Raw genomic sequence first — 26,330 nt, 5'->3', positions numbered from 1 at the left:
CCTATGACCAATGGCACTCCAGGCAATGGCCCGTACTGCCTATGCCTAAAGGCTACCCGGACAGTGTGAAAGGAGCCTTAGGCTACGTTCCAAGTGACACGTTGCAATGCATTGTAGGCAATGCAAGCATTGTCCTTGCGAAACGGGTGTCGCCGCCATCTTTTGTAGCTGTTAAACAAAACAGTAGAGTACCGAAATGATCAAACCTATATCCATGTCTCTGGACAAAAACATACGTTCAAACACAGAAAGAAAAAGCGTCCATGACACTAATAATCACTGAACAACCAGCTCCATCATAACACATATAAATCTTTATTGAGGGTAACATGATAAAACATCATTAACCTCCTTGCCGGTCTAATTCCCGCCGGCAAGGAGGCAGCGCAGCACTTGTTTTTTATTTTTTTCAAATCATGTATCGAGCCCAGGGCTTGATACATGATAGCCGCCTGAGCGGCTTCATCCCCCCCCCCCCACTCAGAGTAAGCAGAGTAAGCAGGAAATCCCGTTCAGAACGGGATTTCCTGCAGGGCTTCCCCGGTCACCATGGCGACGGGGCGGGATGATGTCACCGACGTCATGGACGTCATAGGGAATCCCGATCCACCCCTCAGCACTGCCTGTCACTGATTGGCCAGGCTGCGCAGGGGTCTGGGACGGGGGGGGGGGGGGGGCGGCTCGTCGGGTAGCAGCAAATCGGCGGCGATCGCATACTACACACAGCTAGCAAAGTGCTAGCTGCGTGTAGGGAAAAAACAATTATGCAAATCGGCCCAGCAGGGCCTGAGAAATCCTCCTACGCAGGTTACCCCGAGCTGAGCTCGGGATAACCGGCAAGGAGGTTAAAACCAATCAGCAAAGGGGTCTGTCCCGGCTGGGGTACTACAAGATACTGCTATGCACCAGATATATACATTATCAATCCAAATTACAATTTCAGCATATCTCCAAAACTGGGTATATAAATAGTTGTACAAAAATGACAAAAAGAATGACAAAAAGTTGCAAGAACAAGTATTATTACAAGTCAGGAAGCTGCTAGCGCTACCTATCAATACTGATACAGTCCATCTTGTTCGCAGAACTAGTGTATACGTTCAAAATCAAACCATGCGCTTACCCACAAGGAGAAGACCCGCACACCGAGGCCCCGATGCTGCGCACATTCTCACGCGTTCCGGACCCCTGTCCTTCGTCGGACTATTTATATACCCAGTTTTGGAGATAAGATACCCATGCTGAAATTGTTATTTGGATTGATAATGCATATATCTGGTGCTTAGCAGTATCTTGTAGTACCCCAGCCGGGACAGACCCCTTTGCTGATTGGTTTTAATGATGTTTTATCATGTTACCCTCAATAAAGATTTATATATGTTATGATGGAGCTGGTTGTTCAGTGATTAGTGTCATGGACGCTTTTTCTTTCTGTGTTTGATCTTTTGTAGCTGTATCTGTCTTGGTGGGATGAAATAAAGTGGTGGTTTGCATTGCAACTCATCTGGTGCCTGGAGTCTTTTTCCTCTGCATGGTAACATCTCCAGAACAAATGGTTGACGTTGCCAATAATTATATACTTCAGACGAACAGACACCAAAAAGCCCTTACACTAAAAGTGTTCAACAAGAGAAAACCATGGCAAACTTTTTGCTTGTCTTTCATACAGAGGGAACCAACACCACGTTGGAAAAAAGGTCAGTAAACATTCAGAAACAGAAATTAATAGATGAACAAAGATGTCAGAAGAGGAAATGTAATCTCTTCATAAGAACCAAGCATGGGAGCTAACAGAACTACTGGCTGTGAATGGATATGTAATGTCACACTACTGAGGGTGTATGAGGCTTTATACTTCACAACCATTTATGTGAAATAGCCTTACATGATAAACATAAGCTTCAGGATAGTGTGCAGTAGGGAGAGATTGCATTGAAATGCTAGCTCACTGGTAATCCAAATGGTACTTTATGTAAAGCTTAAGAAGCTAAGCAACAGCATACAAAACAAAAATGTAACAATATGGAGAGGCTCACATCCCTATGAACATGAATCAATCCCCATGTTGCTATGCAGCACATGAATTGCAAATGTTTGCTTTTACATGGATGATCTGACATCCCTACAGACATCTGATTCAGATATAATTACATACTGCGTTTGCCTTTTTTGTATGGAGAATTTCCACAAGGCTTGGAACTGCAGAACCAAAAATCTTCTGCTTGAGTGCTCATTTAATCGTTTATCTGATACTAGGTACCTTTTCCCATAAGCACCTATTGATTCACATATTGCAGGCACAGCAACAGCTTGCAACATGGACTGGGCATCTTGTAGATGCTTGCTGAGCTTCCAATGACAGCTGCCTCTACCAGTGGCGTTCCTACCATAGAGCGCAGGGGGGGCGTGGCGCACCAAGTGACTGACAGCTGGGGGGTGTCACCACGACCCCCCACAGCAGCAGAGCAGGAGGGGGAAGCAGCGCTATGAGGAGGGCCAGAGGGGGCAGCGGCGGGGAGGGGGCCAGAACCCCCCCTCCCTCAACTGGGACCCCTCCTTCTGCCTCTCTCCCCCTCCATAGATTACCGGCAAGTGCAGGCTCGGCGGGGAAGCATGCGGAGAATTACTCACCTCATTTCCGCGTTCCAAGCGGAAGTAGTTGTAGTCTTTATGAATAGACAATCACTGACATTTGTTGAGGTGTTTACAGCCATAATTTACCTCACTGCTCGGTACTTTCAGCTTTCTATACAGCCTTTATGAATTGACATTTTGCTAAGTGCTTGGTAGAGTCAGCTGCATTTTGCATTACCTCATACGGTAATGCTTTATGAATCAAGGTAATTGTCTGTTGTGCCTGGTCGCAATGGGATATATGGGCATCACAACCCGATGCAAAAATATTCCTATGAGGTCATCACACTGATTATAACATCAGGGCACCGCGCGCATTTACTGTGGCAGTGAGGCATACTTTCATTGTACTGTATGCCTCACTGTATGGTCGCACCACAAAGGTACCCTGCAAAAGGATTTTTCGCATACAGACAATGAAACATATGCTTCAGTTTTACTGTCAGCATGCACATTTAGCGATAACACACTGCATGCATTACGACATCCCAACTGTTATACCACAACGCTCCTGCTGCGCTACCGTCACTATTTAAAACGATCACTAAATGCTCAGAAAAATGCTCTATTGGGATCCAGCCCTGAGGGATGGAATCCACTAGAGCATTTTTCTGAGCGTTTAGGGATCACTTTCAATCGCTAGCAATTTCCCTAAACACTTTGCCAATGTAAATGAATGGGACATATTCCACTAGAGCGATTGCGATTAGGCAAATCTTAATTGCAAGACATGCAGCATTTTGGGAGCGTTTCCATGCTAATGTTCTGTATAACAGCAGCGAAAAAGCTCACAAAATTGCTTGCAATGCATTACCACAAATTGCTAGCAAATGAGATAGCAATTTGCGCTTTATTTTGGGTCCCAGGCCTTAGAGTTCTTTCATACTACATGCTTTTTGCAGGCGACAAAGGACAGTATAATCACTTCCCAACGCAATGCATCTATACATTTTATTTCAATAGGGCCTCCGCATTGGTAGGTTTGCGATAAGATGATATCCGAACAGAAAAACACGCGGCATGCAGTGTATTACTGGACCACTTGCGTGGTCACAACTGCTGTGCAAGCAAAAGTCTATAGACTGTGTGCGTTGTTTCACACAAATATCATGCGATGCGACTTTTGAGAACTATTGCGATCCTATATTTTTGGAAAATACGGTTAGGCTATGTTCACATTATAAATAGTCAGAGCTATTTCAAGTGCTGAACCATTTATAGCGATTTTTTAAATTGCCTTTCCCCACACTTTCTAAGCGTTTTTCTAAATGCTTTTGCAGAGCAATTTTTTTTTCACTTCCTGACGTCAGTCAGGAAGTGAACTCTTTCACCCGGAAATGGATAAATACAATACAATGTATTTATTCATAGAAATATCGCTATACAAAGCGTTTTTTCAAATGCTTTGCAATTTCCCTATACCTTCCATTATAGCCAAATCGCCCCGAAAACTGTACAGGCAGCGCTTTTGTAAGCGGATCGCAATCGAAACGCTCACATGTGAACACTCTCATAGGGAATCATTGCACAAGCGCTTTTACGGCGATTTCTGAAAACGCCAGCACTTAAAAATCCCCGCAAACGCTCATAGGGCCTGATTCACAAAGGGGTGCAAACTTTTTCGCGGACTTTTGCGCGCGCAATTTGCGGCAAATTGCGCGCGCAAAAGTCCGCGATCGCGCAAATCACGGCAATTTGCGCGCGCAAAAGTCCGCGAAAAAGTTTGCACCCCTTTGTGAATCAGGCCCATAGTGTGAACAAGCCCTTACAGTGTAAAAGTTCCCCAATTCTGCTCTATTTGTATTCTATTTCTGAATTTGTGGTATATAGGACAATATAAAACGTAATGGAGTCTGAAATGAATACAAGTTACAGGCTAGCTTCATGCATTCCCCACCTAATGTTTTCCAAGGCCTTTTGTGAGAAAACATCTAGAAGCATTTGAAGGTACATTTCTGAGGATTGTCGGACTGATTTTTGTCAGCGCCGGAAAAGATTTAATTTTTAAAAGAAAAATCGACCTGCTGGAATGCGAGATTACACAGCAGCTGCCCTGCCCTCTGTGTGTTTCATCATAATATGCGGTTAACAAGTCGCTTGATTGCCATAGGCACCTGAGGGATCCCTGCTTCCATCTGAGGCAATCCACACAATACCACAGTGAGGTGTTTTCTTCCTCATCTCTTTAGTTTTTTAAGAATGAGAAATTCTCGCACTGGGGAATCCAGGCAATAATCATTCATGCAGCCAGGCAGGAGGTTAATAAAAAACAAGAGAAAAAATATTGCTGCCGAGATGCGCATTTTCCACAGACTCCTTTTAGTAGTTAAAAATAAAGGAAGAAAAAACAATAATCTAAGTTTTCTTGGTGAAGTGTACCTGTCACCCACACACAGCAGAGGTAGCAATTGTAAGGACTACAAAAACACCAGTCTTTGAAAAGGAGAGCGATTGATTGTAGTTGTAGAGTATATAAATGCCCAAAATGTCCATTCAGGCCTGGGACCCAATAGGAATCACTTTAAAATCGCCGCAGCACTTTGTGCAGCGATTCCTAGGGCATTTGCCCGATTCCCAGACTCTTGGAAGCGCTGTACAGTAACCTGCACAGTACTTCCAATTTGTGATTTATTTTTTTTTAAGAAAAAAAACTTTATTATACTTATTATACTTACCAGGCGTTCTTTTTCTGTCTGTAGCCCCGCCCCCTAAAGGAAGAGGCCATAGGTGCTTAGTGGCCATTATGCTGCACCGCATTGTATAGTAGGGAGGCATCTGTTATTGATGGTAAGAGCTGCTGTTATTTGAAAGCTGCCCAAGCTTATTTACCTTTCTCCGCCTTGTAACTGCACTAATGTGCAGTTACTCTGCTCACAGCAGCTGCCGTAAAGACGCAGCCTCCTCCGTACAGGGCTGGCTGTGTGCGCTGTGTGGGGATTCGCTGCCCAGCCGCCAAGGACCCCTTTCACTAAGCTGGCAATGAAACGGACACCTATTGTTGTCCGTTTCTATGGCAACCCAATCCCCAGTCCTTGGTGGCCGGGCAGCGAATCACCACACAGCGCACACAGCCAGCGCTGTACGGAGGAGGCTGCGTCCTTCACTTTACGGCAGCTGCTGTGAGCAGAGTAACTGCACATTAGTGCAGTTACAAGGCGGAGAAAGGTAAATAAGCTTGGGCAGCTTTCAAATAACGGCAGCTCTTACCATCAATAACAGATGCCTCCCTACTATACAATGGTATAGTCCTGCATTGGCGTCGGAAAGGGAAAGCTACTGACGTGACTGCCCGGCTATAAATCATTAGTGGCAGTGAACAATTACATTTATCTTGGACTATATACTGTGCCATAACATTACTACAAAGAGACATATGTATGTTAAAAGGTCTGAAAAAGATCAAATTAGCAATAGTGCCCCTTTAACACTGAATAGGGACTGTTTACAAATCTTTGTCTGCAAAACATTGTATGATTCATATTTAATGGCTGAGCAGATGCAGTCATTAGAACAATTGTGCAGAGAGTAGAAAGTTTTTTTGTCTCCCTGCCCTAAAGGTACATACACACATTGGATTTTTCCAAACAACCGGTCGTTTCTACGTTTTAACGTCCGGTCGTTTGAACGTCAAATTAGGCGTGTGTACCGTCAGTCGTTCAGCTGATAAGACTGGATTTTAACGATCCGCTTGGTGGATCGTTCAAATCCAGTGTTATCAGCTGAACGACCGACCGTGCACACGCCCGATTTGCGTCCAAACGACCAGACGTTCAAACGACCGGTCGTTTAGAAAACTCTGACGTGTGTACGAGCCTTTACTTGAAAGGCTCTCAGGACGGGGCCCCCTGTGGCTTCTGGGCCTCCCTGCGGCTCCTTGTTACGCCCCTGCATAGGACCTCTTATTTGATAGCAGCTTCAGAATTCTTGCATCCATTGAACTTGTGAGGTTTTTTGAGAGTTCCTGCATTAATTTCTTTGCAGGATGTCAGAAAAGCTTCTCAGAGCTGCTGTTTGGATGAAAACTGCCTTCCACCTTATATCTTTTGTTTTAAAGGTTTTCACTATGATAGAGGTCAGATGAGGGCCACACTATGAGTTTCTCTCCTTTTATGCTCATAGCAACCTATGGTGCAGAGGCATTCCTTGCAGCATGACCTGGTGCATTGTCATGCATGAAGATGATTTTGTCACACGGTTCTTCTTCAAGAACCATGGAAGAACGTAGACAGTTAGAAACTCAACATACTTTTCAGAAGTCATTTTCACACCTTCAGGGACCCGAAAGGTGCAAACCAGATCTCTCCCCACGATTCCGACCCAAACCATGACTCCGCCACCTTCTTGTTGATGTCCCAACCTTGCTGTGACATAAGGGCCGTCCACAAACCATCAACCACTCCATCCATCTTCTTGACCAACCAGGGTTGTATGGTAATCATCAGTAAACAAGACTGTTTGAAAATTCTTCTTCTTGTAGTTCTGGGCCCAATGCAACTATTTCTGCTTGTGAGCTTTACTTAAGGGAAGGCTGAATAGAATCTTTATGCGTGACTGCAGTCCTCTAGAGCCTAGGTTCTCAACATGCGGTACACGTACCCCAAGGGGTACTTCTGATGGTTCCAGGGGGTACTCCTGCTTGATATACTTAACCAAATATAACAAATTTAGAGTTTTAGAAAATGATAAATCCTACATAAACAACACCAAATTAGCATTTTAGCTAATTTAGCAACAGTAAATGCTTGGAAATTGTTTAGAACCAATTATGTACTACGTTTAAATATTTATTTGTCAAGGGGTATTTGTGATAAGGTTTACCATGCTAGGGGGTACTTAGCGAGTACAAGCTTTTAAAAGGGGTACATACCAATAAAATGTTGAGAAACACTGCTCTAGAGGATCCTGCACTTTGATGTTCACAGGACTTCAGAGGCACCAGCAGCTTCCAATACCTGTTTGCTGCTTTATTATGGCATTTTAGCAGCTGCTCTCTTAATCTGATGTATTTGTTTGGCAGATGCCTTCCTCATTTTGTTGTTATCTGCACAAACCTGTGTGTGATCGGAGTCAGCCACAAATCTTTAAACAGTACAATGATTAAGCTTACGTTTTTGTGAAATATAAAGGTTTTCCCACGCTGTCCAAGGCAGAGAGATCAATTTTCTTTCTTATATTGCTTGAAAATGGTAGTCTGCTTAAAAAATGTGGACCACCCTTTAGTAGTTTTTCCTTTAAAAGGGCTCACCTGGCAAACTAGTTATCAGAGGTGTGATCAAAGAATGATTTCAGTGATCAAAAGAGCCCTGAGACACAATACCATCCATGAGTTTAATTGAAAAACCAAATATTTCATCTTTATGACAAATACAATTTGCATAATAATTTGGAACGCAGTGTATTTGGAAATCGTAAATTCCGCAGAATACCGCATTACAGAGACTCGGAAATTTTAGGCCAATCACAAGACTCAAAAGTACTGGGTCAATTAGAGAATCAGTACTGTATCATGAAAAGTGGAATACCACAGAAATTTTAGGCCATTAGCAAGAGTCGGAAGCACTAGATCAATCAGAGAATTTGGAAGTGTACAGCAGGTCTACACAAAATGGCGTACATCCGAAAATATAGTGGATTCTGTAAAATATAAGGATTCCGCAAAAACTTTATTAAGCAACAGCTACACGAAAAATGGGGATTGGCAGGGAGAGCTGCGTGGTTGGGGTTGAGTAGATTCGTCTAACAGATCGCTCGCGGGTTAGGGTTCGCCAGCCGCTGTAGACAAGCATCACCTCAGCCTACTAAAAGCAGTAGGGTTAGCCATACTATGCCAGGGGAAAAAATCACATATATAAGTAGATAAATACTTGATCTACTTACATAACACATGTATTGTACTGTCCACGTTTTGGTTTCAGTGAATTTTATATAGTAAATAAAGAGAATTCTGTGTCCTGGTGGGGGCCATGTCTTTTGCCCAGTTTAGGCTAAATCCTGATGTCATTTCTGCCCTTTACTTTTTTTCTTTTCTCCTCCAATCCCTGAGTCACCTCAGCCTTGATTGTAAACACAAGTGAGCAGGGGATCGTGTTTCAGATAAGCAGCTAGGAAGGGAAATAAATGGAAGAGGAGGAATACATTATAGATATAAAAGAACCCCCAGCATGCAACTGTTTGGCACTGACAACTAAAGGGCCAGTGCTCCTTAAGTATGTGATAACTCCAAATGATAACAGCAGAAACAGTTTTGAATGCAGGATTAGCATCTTTATCACTTAATACACTCAGACCAGTTGCTGTTTAAATTTGATATTTATGGTGACAATCCCACTTTAAAGCGGAATATAACCCTGCATTTCAACTTTGCTCTAAAACATTATTTACAGCATATTATATGCAACCAGCATTTTTTTTTACTAGACCAGCATTGGAAGGGTTAAACACAGAGGTTTAAAGTTCCCTGGAGAGATATGCAGAAGTTCAGATAGATACATTTAACTAAATAGAATGTAACAAGTGATAAATGTTACACACTCTTTGGCTGTCCTCCAGCTCCTTCTCAGTCAGAGAGAGTGAGTCACATGCCACACTTAGATACATTTATGGGGCGTAACTAGGCCCCACCGGGCCCCCCCTGCAGATTTTCAGAGCGGGCCCCCCCCCCTGGGGCCCGCTCGGAGTTTTGTGGGTGCTGGAGGGGTGGCAGCATGAGGGGAAAGCCTTGCCCACAGTCGGCGGGGAGAGGGGTAGTTCCCCCCTCTCCCTCACCTCGGGGCTCTCCCCTCTGCGCTCCCCTCCAGCTCGTAAGTGTGTGGGGCTGTGGTGGGCAGCGGGCAGCGGGCAGCGGCGGGCAGATACATACCTGCTTCCGTGCGTTCCATCGGAGACTTCTCCCTCTAGCGGCTGACGTCACTTCCGGAAGTGACGTCAGCCGCTAGAGGGAGAAGTCTCCGATGGAACGCACGGAAGCAGGTATGTATCTGCCCGCCGCTGCCCGCTGCCCACCACAGCCCCACACACTTACGAGCTGGAGGGGAGCGCAGAGGGGAGAGCCCCGAGGTGAGAGAGAGGGGGGAACTACCCCTCTCCCCGCCGACTGTGGGCAAGGCTTTCCCCTCATGCTGCCACCCCTCCAGCACCCACAAAACGGCCCCAAGCGGGCCCCAGGGGGGGGCCGGGCCCCCCCGCGGGCGCAGGGGCTGCAGGGCCTATTCCTACGCCCCTGAACACAATGTATCTATGTCAGCTTCGGATGCGTCTGCAGTTCTGTACAGGAACTTTAAAGCTCTGTGTAACCCTTCCAATGCTGGTCTAGTAAAAAAAAAAATGCTGTAAATAATGTTTTAGAGCAAAGTTGAAATGCAGGGTTATATTCTGCTTTAAGTCAGACGTGTGTACGAGTCTTTACAAGCAAATGCTACAAGTGAATTCTCCTCACAAAGAATTTCACACGTACCTTTTGTTTTGTTTGTATGCCCCATTTTTCAGGACATGCTGGCTTTCATATTTTCTACTTTGTATTTGTAAACAAGATTACATCAAGCGAGTAAAATGGAGCAGTTTAAGTTTTCCAGGTGAATGTAATCTAAAAAAAATATAAGATAAGTGCATAAGAGTCGTGAACATACTTTCGCTGTATAAGCTATAATGCATATTCAACACAACAGCAGGGGTCTGTGGTAAAACTGTCAAAAGGACATATGTGTATAACCTGTTTTCTTTATGAAATACCCTCAGACTCTTCCATAACGTTTCACCATTAGTAGTTATAATTCACATTCTGCCATCATAGAGGCATCATCGGCACCTATCAAATTGTTTGTATTTTTTCCCCAGAGATTTTGTGACTCATCTAACTAAACCAGCATGACATATTCAGCTTATCAGTAAGGGCCCGTTTCCACTAGGAGTGGTGCGATGAGGCTACATAGCCGCATCGCACCGCAGGTGTCCTGAAACACATGCACGGCAATGGAAGAGTTTCCACTGCGTGCATGTTATGCAGAGCGGTACGGAGCGATCCGAGAATATGCAGCATGCTGCAGATTCTCGCACGGCTGCATCCGCGTCCCATCTCTTCAATACACTTCCGCATCGGGAGATGCGGAAGTGACGCGATGCGGCTAGGTAGCCGCATTCGCATCACTTTGCAGTGGAAACTGGCCCTAAAACAAGCAAGGAGATAATATGCAGCTTTTCCCAAATGTGAACCAGTCGGTTATCCATACTCAGTTCTAACTGTTGCTTCTTGATTTGCATAGAGGTTCCTCCAAAGGCAAATGAGATAACCTGGTATCCCCATTTATATAAGAATCCGCCACATTTCATCATACACTACAGAGGCAGTCCAGTCTTGGCTCTAGATACATCTCTGGCACTGTATTTGGCCTGAGGAAGTGGGCGTTAGACCCACAAAACAGGTTGCCTGTGCGTGATTAAACTTCATATGCGTATGAATGTGTCATTATTGAGGTAAACAACCTCTTCCTTTATTATTTTAGCTGTTTTATCTATCATTAAGCACCTCCCCCCCCCCCTTTTGTACAGAGGCAGAAATATTAACTGAGATATGTTGATGATACCACTCTGATGGCTGAGGAGTGAGGAAGGATTGATGAATGACAAAGAAGAAAGTGCTAAAGTTGGTTTGCTACTTAACATCAAGAAAATGAAAGTCCAATAAATCCTCTGCAAATGTATGGGGAAGAATTGGAGATAATAACAGATTTTATCTTTCTGGGATCAAAGATCTTTGCAGATGAAGAGTTCAACTATGAGTGAAGAGACGCTTGTTGCTTGGAAGGAAAGCTATGGCAAATCTGGACAAGATACTTAAAGTGTACCCAAGCCAAAGCTCAAGTACAAAATCACATATAAGAAGAGGGAAGCCTCTGGATCCTATAGAGGCTTCCCCCGCCATCCTCCGGTCCCCTCTTGCTGCTCACGAACCCTCCACAGATTACTGACGAGGGCTTTTCAGTAACTCTTCAAGCACACGTATGGCTGTACTGCACCTGTGTGAGTATTGCTGCCCCTGCGCAGAAAGCCAGAGCCACTCATGCAAGAGAGACTTTGTGCTGCTGCACAGGCTTAGCCTGCTCGCGCAGCTGCAGCATGACTACACTTGTCCAGAAGAAGAGCATGGCCCAGATCAGCTGGAGGGTCCTGTGCAGAGGTGGAAGCCTCGGGGGAATCCAGAGGCTTTCCTCTCCTAAGTATATGTTTAACGATAGAGAAGTCACTTTAGCAGCAAAGTTTAGGATCATTAAAGCTATGGTCTTTCCAATACTAACATTGGGGCCGTACAAAATGGACTACAAACAAGGCCATGCATAGGAAAACTGATGCATTTGAATTGCAGACCTGGAGAACAACATCCAGAGTTCACTGAACTACTACAACACCTAACCAGTCAATAATAATAGAAATAAACCAAAAGAGTTCACTAGAACTACAAATACAGGTAGTCCCTGATTTACGAACGACCCACCGATATGAACGGCATGGATTCTGTTTCCATGGGAACAAGTCAAAAAACACTTTTTTTCAAATTGGACTTTTCGGTAGTTTTTGAGAAAATCAATTTAAAAAAAATTCAAAGAAAAAATGGCTTTTAAACTTGTATAAGCAGGTACAGAAGGTGGATGTGACACATAAGGGGACACTGGAGGCACAGGGGGGCACAGAGGAGGTACAGGGGACAGAGATGGCACAGTGTTCAGAATTAAGAAACAGATTCAGGTTAAGAACGAACTTACAGTCCCCTATCTCGTTCGACTACCTGTACAACAATCAAAACTCAAATACTTTGGTCCTGTATTTGCAGAAGACTGATGTTTTTGGTGGTGTGCTTGTTTCCACCTTAAAACTCTTCTTTTGAGCTTCGTATTCACCGCCCGACAGTTCCCGCGACCTCCTCTTGACGACGGTCGTCAGCAACGCCTCTTCTTGTCGGTGGGTGAAAGTGCAAGGTCCCACGACGTACATGGCAGCGCGAGCGAGACTTCCACTATCGCAGTTCTTTGCGCGTCGTCAGGGCCGGGCCGAGGCATAGGCTGGAGAGGCTCCAGCCTCAGGGCGCAGTGTAGGAGGGGGCGCTCTGCGCGTCGTCGTCAGGGATCTCAAAGATCTGATCAGCCGTGTCGATCCATCGTCATCGGCGCGACGCTAGGCGACGTTCGCAATCATATGCGCCTGTACCCACCTTGCGACATAATTTCAAAATTGCTGGTCATCAGGAAAATTGGCAGGTAGGTACGCAGCTTAACAATGGCTTAGACTTTTATCAGTTAATTGTTGTACTGCCTTCTGACAGCAAACTGATTGATCCCTCTCCCATTGGAATGTGATCAGAGAAGCACTGATTCCTTCCACACAGAGCACAACAATTTTCAATAGATTTTAGTTACAAATCTATTTAGAATTGATAAAACTGCAGTGTTGCAGTGTTTGATGGGCTCCCACAACATTACCCATTACCCTTGGTGACCCCCACAGCCTGGAGGCCACATCTGCCAGAAACCATAGAAAGTATGGTCACCATAATACCTCACCCATATGATGTGCAGCCACAACAATAACTGATTTAGTAGATGGACCCCTGCTCAGAGGTGCTCACATAGACATGTGTCTTTCCCGCAGTGTTTTGGGGGAACAAAATCTATGTGCTGAGAAGTGCATACATGTAAAACTGGCGCCAGGAAATTTGGGTGCAAGGTGAAGCTGAAAAACATCTAACCCTACTGTGGAAAATTTCCCAGCGGAGTTAATTACTATTCCCCCTCCAAAGCGCTGTACAGTGGGGGTTTGACCCATGTCCCTGCAAGAATACAGCTGATAAATGCTTTGTGTGATTTGCACCTCTTCCATCCTGCAACCACGTCTCACAACACAGCCTCAAGACTGAAACTTAGCCAGGCAGTGGATGGCCCTGTTCGTAACCATTTACATCCAGATTTTATAGTAGAAAATGCCTGGCTGGAAATTGTAAGATCCTGATTATGACTGAGTTTAAGGAAAAGCAAGATGGTTATGGTGTTTTTCTGCATTGCCTGGCCAGTATTACTGCATGCTGAAATGTACTTTCATGCTTGATGAAATTTCATGCCAATTTACATGATGTTTATGATCTATTTCTGTTTTTCAGAAACAGACATGAAAACTAGATGGAACTGAGAGACAACAAACTAGCCTGGTGTGGACACTGCTATTCCGACTGTTTTAGATACTTTGCAAAAACAACTGTCAGAGTGGCAGCAGAAAGAGAGGAAAACGGGTCAGATGATGTCATGGTGTATTTGTAAAGTCCACGTGCAGCTACCGTATCTCACAAAACTGAGTACATCTCTCACATTTTTTTTATGCAAAAAGTAGAGGTTAAGAATCAAGGTTCAAGCAGGAGGTCGAGGCAGACAGCAATGGTTCAGAAACAAGGTTCAAGCAGGAGGTCGAGGCAGAGAATAGATGGGAACAAGCCAGGGTCAAATAATAATAATTTGGCATGGGGATTTGTGCCCCTGCACTAGCATGCGCCGTGCAATCCGCATGCAAGCACACATGCGCACCTGTGAACTTTAGATGCCGCTCTTCCGGGAACAAAGTCAGGCATAATGCTCACATCTTTATAATGCGTGGTGCGTGCGGCTATGCTGTCCTGAAGCCCAGCCAGGATCATGGACAGGTGAGTCTGACATTTGTAAATATGTTATTTCTTTTCATGGGACAACACAGAAGATTTGACACTTTGATACAATGTGAAATAGTCAGGATACAGCTTGTATAATGGTGTAAATTTGCTCTCCCATCAAAATAACCCAACACGCAGCCATTAATGTCTAAACCACTGGCAACAGCTACGATGGAAGGAGGATGCTGGCAGGAATGTGTCTGAAGCAAGGTCAAGGTGGTCTCATTACTGTCAAATCTTAACAAAAAAAACTATATTATGTATCTATAGAAGGCTCTCTTAAACTACTACACCATTGCTACAACACCCCAGCTCCAGTGCTCGTGTTTCGGTCCTTCTCTTTCAATCTGTGTTTTCGGGGCTGTAAAGCTATAGGAGATTAATGGCATATTTGCTGGGCTTGCCCGAAAGCTCACTCTTTCTGGAAATCTCTTCGGGGACGTACTTGCCTTATATATTCATTAAAGTTGCCTATAAACCCTTTTGTTATTCTAGTAGGAGACAAGCCCTCCAGAGTGAAGTTCCCCACCCATAGGTTTATACAACTTGTGATGGCTACTACTGCCAAGATGCAGCTAGATGCCAATTGGAAGTCCCCCCATTTGTTCAGAGACACAGTATTTAACCTCTTTAACCAAATTAAGCTTTCTGAGCTTATTTTGGCTAAAATTAAGGATACTATGCCAATCTAATTTAAGACCTGATCTCTGTGGATAGATTGGCAGGATAACATGAGCCTACATTATGTACTCTATTCATTTTAGATTGACCCTTGCTCTTCTTTTCTAGCCATTGTTAGGATGTATATTATTATTTGCTATACTGCCTGGAGACACCCTAGGCAGATCTCTGAATGTGAATGGATATGACTTCTCCTTTTCTGTAATGTCATATTGTTTGTTCTTTCTGAACCGATTTGGCTTTGTACCCCTTTGGCTCGATTGGAATGATGTGGATAGCACCCGTGAGTCCTATTTTCCTTTCGTACCCTAACCGCTTACTCTCCCAGCTCCCCTCCCTTCCTTTTTCATGTACAGTAACAACTTGTAAAATTATGAGAGATTTTGTTTTAATTTGCTCTATTTGAAAATGAGTTTCCCCATGGGGGCATATGATGTTTTTCTGATTTTGTATCTTTCATACTCCATAAACACCCTTGAATCTAAATTGCTGGCAAGAAAAGTGAGTATATTCCTAAGTGATAAATGTCAAAATTGTGCCCAATTAGACATTTTTCCTCCTTGGAACATGTTACTTGTTAGTGTTACAACGTCTCAAGTGTGAATGGGGAGGTATCGCTCTCACAGTCTTTCATACTGGTCATCAGAAGTTCAAAGTGGCACTTCCTAGCAGAGAACTTTCTGAAGATCTTAAACAAAATAATGGCCTATGCTATGAGAAGATCACCAACACCCTAAAATTGATCTGGAGCATGATGGCCAAGACCATACAGGGGTTTAACAGGACAGGATCCACTCAGAACAGGCCTCACAATGGTTGACCAAAGATGTTGAGTGGGTGTGCTCAGCTTCATATCCAGAGGTTATACTGGGAGGGAGGAGGTTCCTCACTGATGTCAGAGTAATTGCTGTTGTAATAAAGAACCGTCCTACTTCATCAGGAGGGGTTTCTTTAGCGTTTTATTTGACACCAAAAACAAACAACGTGTTTCACAGGATTCACCCGCTTCTTCAGGTTATTAGTGCAGTGTCTTAGTGATCACAGCAATTAGCCAGGAGCACCTGTCGACAAAGTCTACATGTCACACAGACAAGAAATCCTACTTTGGTCCCTACCTACCAACCATTTCTCAAGCACTTTATCTGCAATTACCTTCCAATAAGTATAATCTTAAGCAGTGGCATAGCTAGAGATCATGGGGCCCCATAGCAAAACTTTCATGGGTTCATCTGATGTAGGCACTCTTAACCAGTTCACCCCCAAGGGTTTTTATCCTAACGGACCAGAGCAATTTTCAGTTGTCAGCGCTCCTCCCTTTTATTCCCTAATAACTTTATTACTACTTATCACAAGAAAATGATCTATACCTCGTTTTTTTCGCCACCAATTAGGCTTTCTGTGGATAGTACATTTTGCTAAGAATTTTTTTTATTCTAAATGCATTTTAATGAGAAAAACAGAAAAAAAAAGAAAAAAAATCATTATTTCTCAGTGTTCAGCCTTTATAGTTTTAAAATTAAACATTCTCCTGTGGATAAAACAAACACGTTTTATTTGCCCAGTGGTCCCGATAATTAAACCGTTTAGATTATGTCCCTACCACAATGTATGGCGACAGTATATTATTTTGAAATATAAGTGGTTATTTTTCTGTTTGTTCTGGCCATAATTACAAGCCCCTGTGTAATAAATTAAAATTAATTTTCCCCATAAAATATAGAATAAAAAAAGCTGAGTCCCTAAGGCAACTATTTATTTATTTTTTTAAGCTGATTTTTTTTTTTTTACAAGTGTTTTTTTTGGGGGGGAGGGTTGGAAGTGTAATTTTATTAATGATGTGTATATACTTGAAAATGTATGTATTTTGTAGGTGTAATATACTTTTTGGCCACAAGATGGCGCTAGTGAACACTCATAGGACGTGTTCACTTTTTTTTTTTTTTTTTTTTTTACACTTTATTAAACTGTTACATTTCCTGTTTATGTGAATGGACGTAGCCGCTGTTCGCGGTCACGTCCATTCACTCCAGGCACTGCGATTGGGTAGAGGACTGTTCGGTCCTCTTAGCCGGTTAATGTATAGACAAGAGTGGCTGGGCACATCCGGTAAAAAAGCCTTTATTGTAAATACTTAAAAAGTTAGCATCAGCAGCACAACAATGCCAGGAGAGAGAAGGATAAGCACGCAAGACTGGTCTACAGCTGTTTCGCACTATGCAAATTAGTGCTTCCTCATGATGCTAACTTTTTAAGTATTTACAATAAAGGCTTTTTTTACCGGATGTGCCCAGCCACTCTTGTCTATACATTAACCGGCTACGTGGAACTGGAATTTTTTGGTTTTGAGCACTCTGGAGTTGTGTTTAACAGTGGTCCTGTGCACCTCTCTCTCTATAGTGGTGGATCTGTTCGGTCCTCTTCCCCAATCACCCAGCACGGGATCCCGACGGTAATGGCGGCGGTAGCGGCGGACACACGGCGGTAGCAGCGGCGGGAATGCGCGACGTATTAAAACGTCATGTTGCTGTTAATAGCGGTAAGCATGACGTTTTAATACGTTAGGATGGCGGTAAATGGTTAAGCAATGCACCTGCGCCTACTCTACGGATATGAGTTGGATTTACATTCTCATGCAATCGACACTGCACATAGTTCATGGACACTGCGAAAAAGTCAGAGGGTAGAGAAACACAAGAAAGTTAATGGTGAATACATTAAGTACCACCTGGGCCCCCCTCTGCTCCAGGGCCCCATAGCAACTGCTATGGCTATTGCTACGCCATTGTTGTTAAGAGAGATCAATCTCCCCACGTGGCATAAAAGTTTGTTTCCTATTTGTATTTTCAAATGTAGTCACCAATCTATCATTTTTCAATCTGTGAAATACATATGAAACTCTCTAAGGCCCAGTTCACACTGCATTTTTAAGCTAAATGTTTTCGGTATAGTGGATACGATCTCCGCTTCACCAGATCCTTATTGCTTGGTCCACACTGGCAAACAGATCCATGAAAACGGATCTGAACACCGGTCGATCGGATCCGTTTTCACTCCATTGCCACTCGGGTCTGCTGAGCGGGCGGGTGAGGGAGGGAAAGAGGGAGGGTTTCTTATCCAGGCTTCCATCTCTTCCCCTTCACCAGGAAGTGCGGTAGTCACATGATGCAATGTGAAGGGGAAGAGTCGGAAGCCTGGGTAAGAAGCATCCCAACATCCCCCCCAGACCTACATCCCCAGTGCAGCATCCCCCCATCCCCCCCAGACCCCATCCACACATACTCCCTGTGGAGCATCCCCACATCCCCCCCAGACCCCCATCCCCAGTGCAGCATCCCTATCAGACCCCCACCCCCAGTGCAGCATCCCCACATCCCCACCAGCCCCCCACCCCCAGTGCAGCGTCCCCACATCCCCACCAGCCCCCCACCCCCAGTGCAGCGTCCCCACATCCCCCCCAGACTCCCATCCCCACATACTCCCTGTGGAGCATCCCCACAACCCCCTCAGACCCCCATGCCCAGTGCAGCGTCCCCACATCCCCTCACCCCAGTGCAGCGTCCCTACATTCCCCCCAGACCATCACCTCCAGTGGATTTTGGCCCTAGAAAGTTCCATTTCTTCACTAGTGTGAAGAAACGTTCCGTTCTCCCGATGCCCCCAATGCGATGCTTAATCTTCCGTATTTGGTTCGCTAGGCTCAGCAGTTGGAAAAATTGACGCTGCAGCAAAGTTCAGTTCCGTTCAGTGGAACATACGCAACGGATCCGCACAAACGGACGCATGTGAACGGTGCCATAGGTTAACATTGGATCCGTTTGCATCCACTCTGTTTGTACAGTATCCGTTCCATTCCACTTACGGTCCGATTTTTAATGCTATTGTGAACCGGGCCTAAATTGTATCATGTACACGATTTGTTTGTGCCATTCCTATCGGAGAACACTGGACAAATCGTAAATCTAGGAAATCTGGACTTTTTTTATTTTTTTTTAATTTCAACCAGCTGCTGAAAGTCAGCAAAAACCTTGTAACTCTCTCCTGTGCCACTTTGTGCTCTTTCAGTTTCTCAGTTCTTCATGTGTTAGTGTACCAATGACTGCAAGAGCACAAACTGTCATTCACCAAACTTGTATGAATGATGCCACCCAGGCTTACAACCCTTTTTCCACCTATTGCTAAGCATTTATATAGTGCTTATATTTTGCAGTACTTTAAAGTGGACCTGAACTCAGAACTTCCTCTCTACTCTAAAAGATACGCACCAGCATAATAACCTTTAAAGAAAAAACATTTCTTGGTTACAGCTGATACAAATCCTGAAATAAATCTGCACTGTTTCTACTTCAAGCTTTCATTAAAGCAGACATATTGTTAACATCCTGTGCTTTCAAATGAGCTTATCTGCTGTGGCAGTCAGGTGACACAGGGAGAGATCAAATTACAACTTGTGATTAGACACAAACGAGGGTGAATTTGACAGGCTAAACTCTTTAAATACATACAGGGTGTTTTCTCTGTTTTCCTTTTGTCCTGTGCAAGAGTTTAGGTCCACTTTTAGGGAACATCCTCACAAGTTTGCCTCAGGCAGCAAAAAGCCTAGAACTGGCCCTGGACTCAAGAGCAGAGATTGGTCGTCATCTAGTCAGAATACAAGCAAATACATGTACCTGTCTGTAGAGAGGGAATGTGAAGGATCAGTTAGCTACTGTTGTCAACACTGGCCCCTCAGTGGGGAAACCTATTGTAATTTTCAGAACATGGATTTTAGCATCTGTGTATTTTTTTCAAGTAGAACAATCTAGCAGTGAGGCAAACTACCAGATTGCCATTCCAGGTCTGTGGGCACTTTCATACATTATTACAGCCTCAGTCTGCACTTGAGAATATGTTCATACAACATAAAACGCTCACCTCTGTCAAGGTGGTATAGACTGTACACATCCAAGAAGGACTTGTTTCTGTAAATGAAAACCACTTACATGTTATCTGAGCAGTTTACAGCGTTGTATGCGTGTTAAGTTAATTTGAGCCTGTAGCTAGGCTCACACTTCAGCCATTCAATACCTGTCACGTATGAAAAAAACATGACAGTCGGTTCAGAAGCATACCTCCATCTGTTCCTGTGTAATCTGGCACCATGCATATAAAGTGATTGCTCTCTTTTCAGGCAGCGCAGGCTTTTACTGCATGTCACTCATAAAGCAGAACCCCATCCACAGCCAAGGACAGGGCCGGCGCTACCATTAAGGCAAAGGAGGCAGCTGCCCCAGGGCCCCAGAGCTTGTAGAGGCCCCTAGTGGCTACAAGAGGGAAAACATTTTTCAAAATCGGCCTTATAGTTTTTGAGAAAATCGATTTTAAAGTTTCAAAGGAAAAAAAACACATTTAAAAACCTGCCGACTTTAATGGTTAATAGCAAATCCACCTTAAATGCTAGAAAGCCTACATTTGCAGGGTATGTTAAGGAGATCATTAGGAATAAGAGGAAAAAACAATTTTTCAAAAAGACCTTATAGTTTTTGAGAAAATCGACTTTAAAGTTTCGAAGGAAAAAAAGTATAGAAAGCGCAATAAATTTCCTGACGGGGTTTCCAGGGGGTCTATACGCAACCGCAGCGCTTTGGCCAGGGATCGCTATACAGCCGCAATATGGCTGTATGAAGATCCCTGGCATGTTTTCCTATTTTCCCAATTTTTTTTTTTTTTTACGTTTAGAGTGTGGGAATTTAAAAAAAAAATTGTGGGGTCCCCCCTCCTGAAACTTTTTAACTCCTTGTCCCCCATGCAGGCTCCAGAATGTGGAGCTCCGACCGATTGGGGCTTCACACCCTGACTATACCAGCTGCAAAAAAGGTCTCTTAATGCCGATTTTTGTTCCGGGGTATATGTTGGGGGGGCCCCCCAGGTTTATTTTGCCCTGGGGCCCCATTGTTGCTTAAACCGGCCCTGGCCAAGGATCATCTTGGATGTAGTGTGAATAAGAAGATGTTGGCAAATATAAGCTACTTGTCTTGTGCAATTTGTATGCAGATGCTGATATCACAGCATGCTTCATAAGCTGGCTTCATCATCATCAGGTCAATGTTGACTCCTGGTAAGGTGACTGCATAGATAGTGTCCTCAGAAAGGCCGTCAGTTTGCTCCCTCAGTGAAGCTCCCATATTTGTTATATTGATCCAACTTGTGGCTGGTCTTCTTCACCCCTCTCGTTTACTTCATCATTCCATCTCATTACTGACTGCTCCAGAGAGATGGGATGATTCATAATGTGCGTGTATTATGAAAGCCTCATCTGTGAGAGAAGTCTAGTTTAAGTCAGTCGGAAATCCAAATGCTTGTTTTCTTCATTGTCCAAAGTATCTGCAGTGCACAAGTCTTCTCTGGCACTATAGTTCAACAACCTCAGTTTGTTTTCTGTCTGACCTTTTTTTACCACCCAGATTCAGCTATTGAATGCCAGTGGAAAGATTCAAGTCTTCGAAAGGCTTTTCTTTGTTTTCTTGGACACATCTTTAGATTTCTATAACTTCTATAAATGTTTTCATTGCAGAACGTCCAGTAATATTCAGTACTGAACCCCCGAAAACAGAAAGTACCATTTTATTGTCCTTATCTCCCATATTGGCAGTTGGATCTTGAGGCTGCTGTCATGATCTTAGTTTTCTTTATATTCATTTTTAGTCCTAGTTTTTTACTATTTTATTTAAAAGCCTAGTTCACCGATTATTTAAAGTTAGCAAACATTAATATAGCTGTAGTAGAGAAAGTCCAGTTAGATAAGTCAGTTATTGAACGGCTAGTGCTATAAAATAGCCCTTACTTGCTAGATCCTCCCTCTGATGCGAACACTCTTTGTAGCCAGCAATGCATATCAGATTCTTATTATTATGAGACACTGATGCACAGTACAGACCAAAAGTTTGGACACACCTTCTCATTCAAAGAGTTTTCTTTATTTTCATGACTATGAACATTGTAGATTCAAACTGAAGGCATCCAAACTGTGAATTAACACATGTGGAAGTATAGTACATGACCAAAAAGTGTGAAACAATTGAAAATATGTCATATTCTAGGTTCTTCAAAGTAGCCACCTTTTGCTTTGATTACTGCTTTGCACACTCTTGGCATTCTCTTGATGAGCACGATGAGTAACCTGAATGGTTATCACTTCACAGGTGAGCCCTGTCAGGTTTAGTAAGTGGGATTTCTTGTCTTATAAATGGGGTTGGGACCATCAGTTGCGTTGTGGAGAAGTCAGGTGGATACACAGCTGAAAGTCCTACTGAACAGACAGTTAGAATTTGTATTATGGCAAGAAAAAAGCAGCTAAGTAAAGAAAAACAAGTGGCCATCATTACTTTAAGAAATGAAGGTCAGTCAGTCTGAAAAATTGGGAAAACTTTGAAAGTGTCCCCAAGTGCAGTCTCAAAAACCATCAAACGCTACAAAGAAACTGGCTCACATGCGGACCGCCCCAGGAAAGGAAGAGTCACCTCTGCTGCAGAGGATAAGTTCATCCGAGTCACCAGCCTCAGAAATCGCAGGTTAACAGCAGCTCAGATTAGAGACCAGGTCAATGCCACACAGAGTTCTAGCAGCAGACACATCTCTAGAACAACTGTTAAGAGGAGACTGTGTGTATCAGGCCTTCATGGTAGGCCTTCATGGTGTATCAGGCCTTCATCTGCTAGGAAACCACTGCTAAGGACAGGCAACAAGCAGAAGAGACTTGTTTGGGTTAAAGAACACAAGGAATGGACATTAGACCAGTGTAAATCTGTGCTTTGGTCTGATGAGTCCAAATTTGAGATTTTTGGTTCCAATCACCGTGTCTTTGTGCGACACAGAAAAGGTGAACGGATGGTCTCTACATGCCTGGTTCCCACCGTGAAGCATGGAGGAGGAGGTGTGATGGTGTGGGGATGCTTTGCTGGTGACAACGTTGGGGATTAATTCAAATTTGAAGGCATACTGAACCAGGATGGCTACCACAGCATCTTGCAGCGGCATGCTATTCCATCCGGTATGCGTTTAGTTGGACCATCATTTACTTTTCAACAGGACAATGACCCCAAACACACCTCCAGGCTGTGTAAGGGCTATTTGACTAGGAAGGAGAGTGATGGGTGCACCAGATGACCTAGCCTCCACAGTCACCAGACCTGAACCCAATTGAGATGGTTTGGGGTGAGCTGGACTGCAGAGTGAAGGCAAAAGGGCCAACAAGTGCTAAGCATCTCTGGGAACTCCTTCAAGACTGTTGGAAGACCATTTCAGGTAACTAACTTTTGAAGCTCATCAAGAGAATGCCAAGTGAGTGTGCAAAGCAGTAATCAAAGCAAAAGGTGGCTAATATGAAGAACCTAGAATATGACATTTTCAGTTGTTTCCCACTTTTTGGTTATGTACTATACCACCATCATGAAAAACTGTAACATTGAAAATACACGTGTACACATAATTTTAAGAGGTACATTGCTCACAGATTAAAATGCACTATACTTTTTTTTGTCTATGTTGCTGTCACTTACAGTAGGTAATACAATTCTGATAGATCTGAAAGGTTTAGGACTAGTCCATCTCCTCATGGGGGAATCTCACTATTTCCTGGATAGTGTACTGGTTAAAGTGTACCAGAGACAAAGCACCCTCATGTATTTTACCATATATATCAGTGTGAACATTAGAGACAACACCTACCCTGCTCTCTGTTTCATCCTTCAATGCTCAGCCTGCTTGTTATCAGCCCTGATAAAATCCCAGACTGAGCATTCAGTCTGGCTTTGCTCAGCAATCATTATAGCTGAGTCTGTCTTCTCTGATGTCTTTTCAAGCCCAAGCCTGCCCCTTCTGGCTCCGCTTTCCTGTTCTGTATACTGCAGCATTCAAGAGAGATGGGAGGAGCTGCTGGTGTCGGAAGTGTCAGCTAATGTAAGGATATATTGAAATTTTAATTTTTTTAAATCTATATTTGTAAGTCATAAGAGGTTTTTATGCTTTTTTTATATGCTTTTCTGATGAACCGTGTTGTGCATGGTTATCATAAAAGAACAGAGGCGCCAGCAGGATAAAAGGTAATAAAAATGTTAAAATTAGCTGGAAGGTAGTGGTGGACTTACCTCCGGAAATCAGACTAAAAATACTGACTGAATTAAACAAATACATTTATTATTGGTACCCCAAAAGATGCATCTTTTGGGGTACCAATAATAAATTGATTTGTTTAATTCAGACGGTATTTTGAGTCTGCTTTCCGGAGGTAAGTCCACCACTACCTCCCAGCTAATTTTAAAATTTGTATTACCTTTTATCCTGCTGGCGCCTCTGTTTGTTCTCTTACGATAATACTATGTCCACCCCTGGTGGAGGGGTGACCTACCCCTACTTTTCTGATCTACAGAGAGCGACTGAGTGCGACTGAGTGAGGACTGGTCTAATCTCCTCACCTGCATCTATTGTGGTTGCCTAAGAGGTAACCCATGTTTGTGAGTATATGCATCTCACACTTACATTTATCCACGGTTTCCAATACATACTACACTATATTGGGCTCTCGGTGTTTCTTATTCATTTGTGTTGTGCATGGAGTTTTAGTAAAAAAAACACCAGAGCGGCGAAAATGCCAGGTATAGCATTTATTTTGCAAAATCTATCGGGGGATGTGTTTATTTTGTGCCAAAGTGTTCATCTCTGGTTTCCTTTAAAGGCTCTGCCACTGAAACAGGAGACCTGGGTTTGAATATCGCCACTTCCTGTTCAGTAAGCCAGCATCTATTCAGTGAGGATCTTTGGGCAAGACTCCCTTACACTGCTACTGCCTATAGAGCGCACCTTAGTGGCTGCAGCTCTGGCACTTTGAGTCCGCCAGAAGAAAAGCGCAATATAAATGTTATTTATCTTGTCCTTTTATTTTTTACAAAAGCATTCAGTGGAAAGGATCTATAGGAACATGCCAGCCGTTCTCCCCACTTGCTTGCACACTATTTTGGTAGTTGGACTGAGCAACTGGCATTTAGTAAATGCTTTTGAAAGTAAAGGAAACCCTAGGAATCCACCATAGGGAGATGGACTAGTCCAAAACCTGTCAGATTTTTACATACTACTGTAAGTCACCGTGAGAAAAGTAATTTATAGCACATTTTACACATTTGCATACAAATGTATTTTTTGGTTTTTTTTTTGCAATAGTGGTCCTTTATTATTATTTAGTATTTATATTGCACCAACATTTTACACTGCGCTGTACAGATTATATACTCTTGTCACTTAATTGTCCCTGAGTAGAGATGGCCCAAACAGTTTGCCTGCGAACTAGTTTGCACGAACAACTGTGGTTGCAGCGAACCGCGAACACATAGCGAGTTCGACCTAATGTTCTTGTGATGGTTTTTTTTGTGTGGCCCACTGACACTGGATATACAGCCGTCTGTCGCAGCTGGCCCTTGCTAATTGCTATACTGTGCCAGGCCCAGCCCATTCAGTGCCTACCTTTTCACTGCACCTGTGTGACTGCACATTGCATTATACCACCAGCAGCCACTGCATACCTTTCACTGCATCTGTCTGACAGCACGCCGTTTTATATACCAGCAGTCAGTTTATACCTTTCACTGCCTCTGTGTGACTGCACATTGTATTATACCAGCAGTCAGTGTATACCTTTCACTTCATCTGTGTGACTGCACATTGTATTATACCAGCAGTCAGTGTATACCTTTCACTGCCTCTGTGTGACTGCACATTGTATTATACCAGCAGTGTGAGAAAACGCGGAAAAGCCGCCGCATATGCCAAGAACGAGGCGGCTGATTCCGCGTCCAAAGCGGCGGTTTGCACGCATGGACACGCGTCTGGTAGTATGGTGGAATGCGGAAAAGCCGCTGCATGTCCTGACAGCAAAGCGGCTGCTTGCATGCGGCGGCGTGTGCTTGGTGTGGCTGGGTCTGTTAGTGCACCTAGACAGATGGAGAGCTATGCACGCGCGGGCCTGAATGCAGGACCTTTATACCAGCAGGGGAAGTGTCAGCTGATCAGGAAGGTCAGCTGACTCCTGTAGGACTCATGATTGGCTGAATGGTTCGGGCGGGGCAGCAGAGTCCAGCAACTATATATTCTGCCCTTTGTCAGTTGCTGGTTGTCTGCCATTGCTAACACTTGCGTGAAGGCACTCAGACCTTAGCTAGACCCGACAGTGTGCCAGAACCGGCTGGAGCTGGGAATCCACACTGAGTCAGATTCTTGATAGCTTAAAGTACTAATTGTATGGTATTATTTGTTAGACCAGTTCCAGGGTGTTGAGATCAAGGCCCTCACACCCCAGACTAGGAAT

The 26,330-nt window shown here is 43.8% G+C and overlaps 1 protein-coding gene across 2 annotated transcripts in view; it reads right to left on the bottom strand.

Annotated features, from left to right (window-relative positions):
• Positions 1 to 26,330, bottom strand: part of LOC137541038 (inactive phospholipase C-like protein 2) — a 478,057-nt gene that overhangs the window by 305,485 nt on the left and 146,242 nt on the right. Inside the window, exon 1 of one of the 2 annotated variants that reach the window (XM_068262185.1) lies at positions 10,088 to 10,163. The exons of the other annotated variant lie outside the window; for it this stretch is intronic. The gene's annotated coding sequence lies outside the window, so the exon portion shown is untranslated. Of the gene's footprint in view, positions 1 to 10,087; positions 10,164 to 26,330 lie in introns of those variants that run through there. 2 annotated transcript variants of the gene reach the window in all.

The sequence above is a fragment of the Hyperolius riggenbachi genome, chromosome 12 (assembly GCF_040937935.1).
Source record: "Hyperolius riggenbachi isolate aHypRig1 chromosome 12, aHypRig1.pri, whole genome shotgun sequence".
NCBI classification, from domain to species: domain Eukaryota; kingdom Metazoa; phylum Chordata; class Amphibia; order Anura; family Hyperoliidae; genus Hyperolius; species Hyperolius riggenbachi.
The sequence above is the reverse complement of the archived record's forward strand: the minus strand, read 5'-3'. Positions and strand labels throughout refer to the sequence as shown.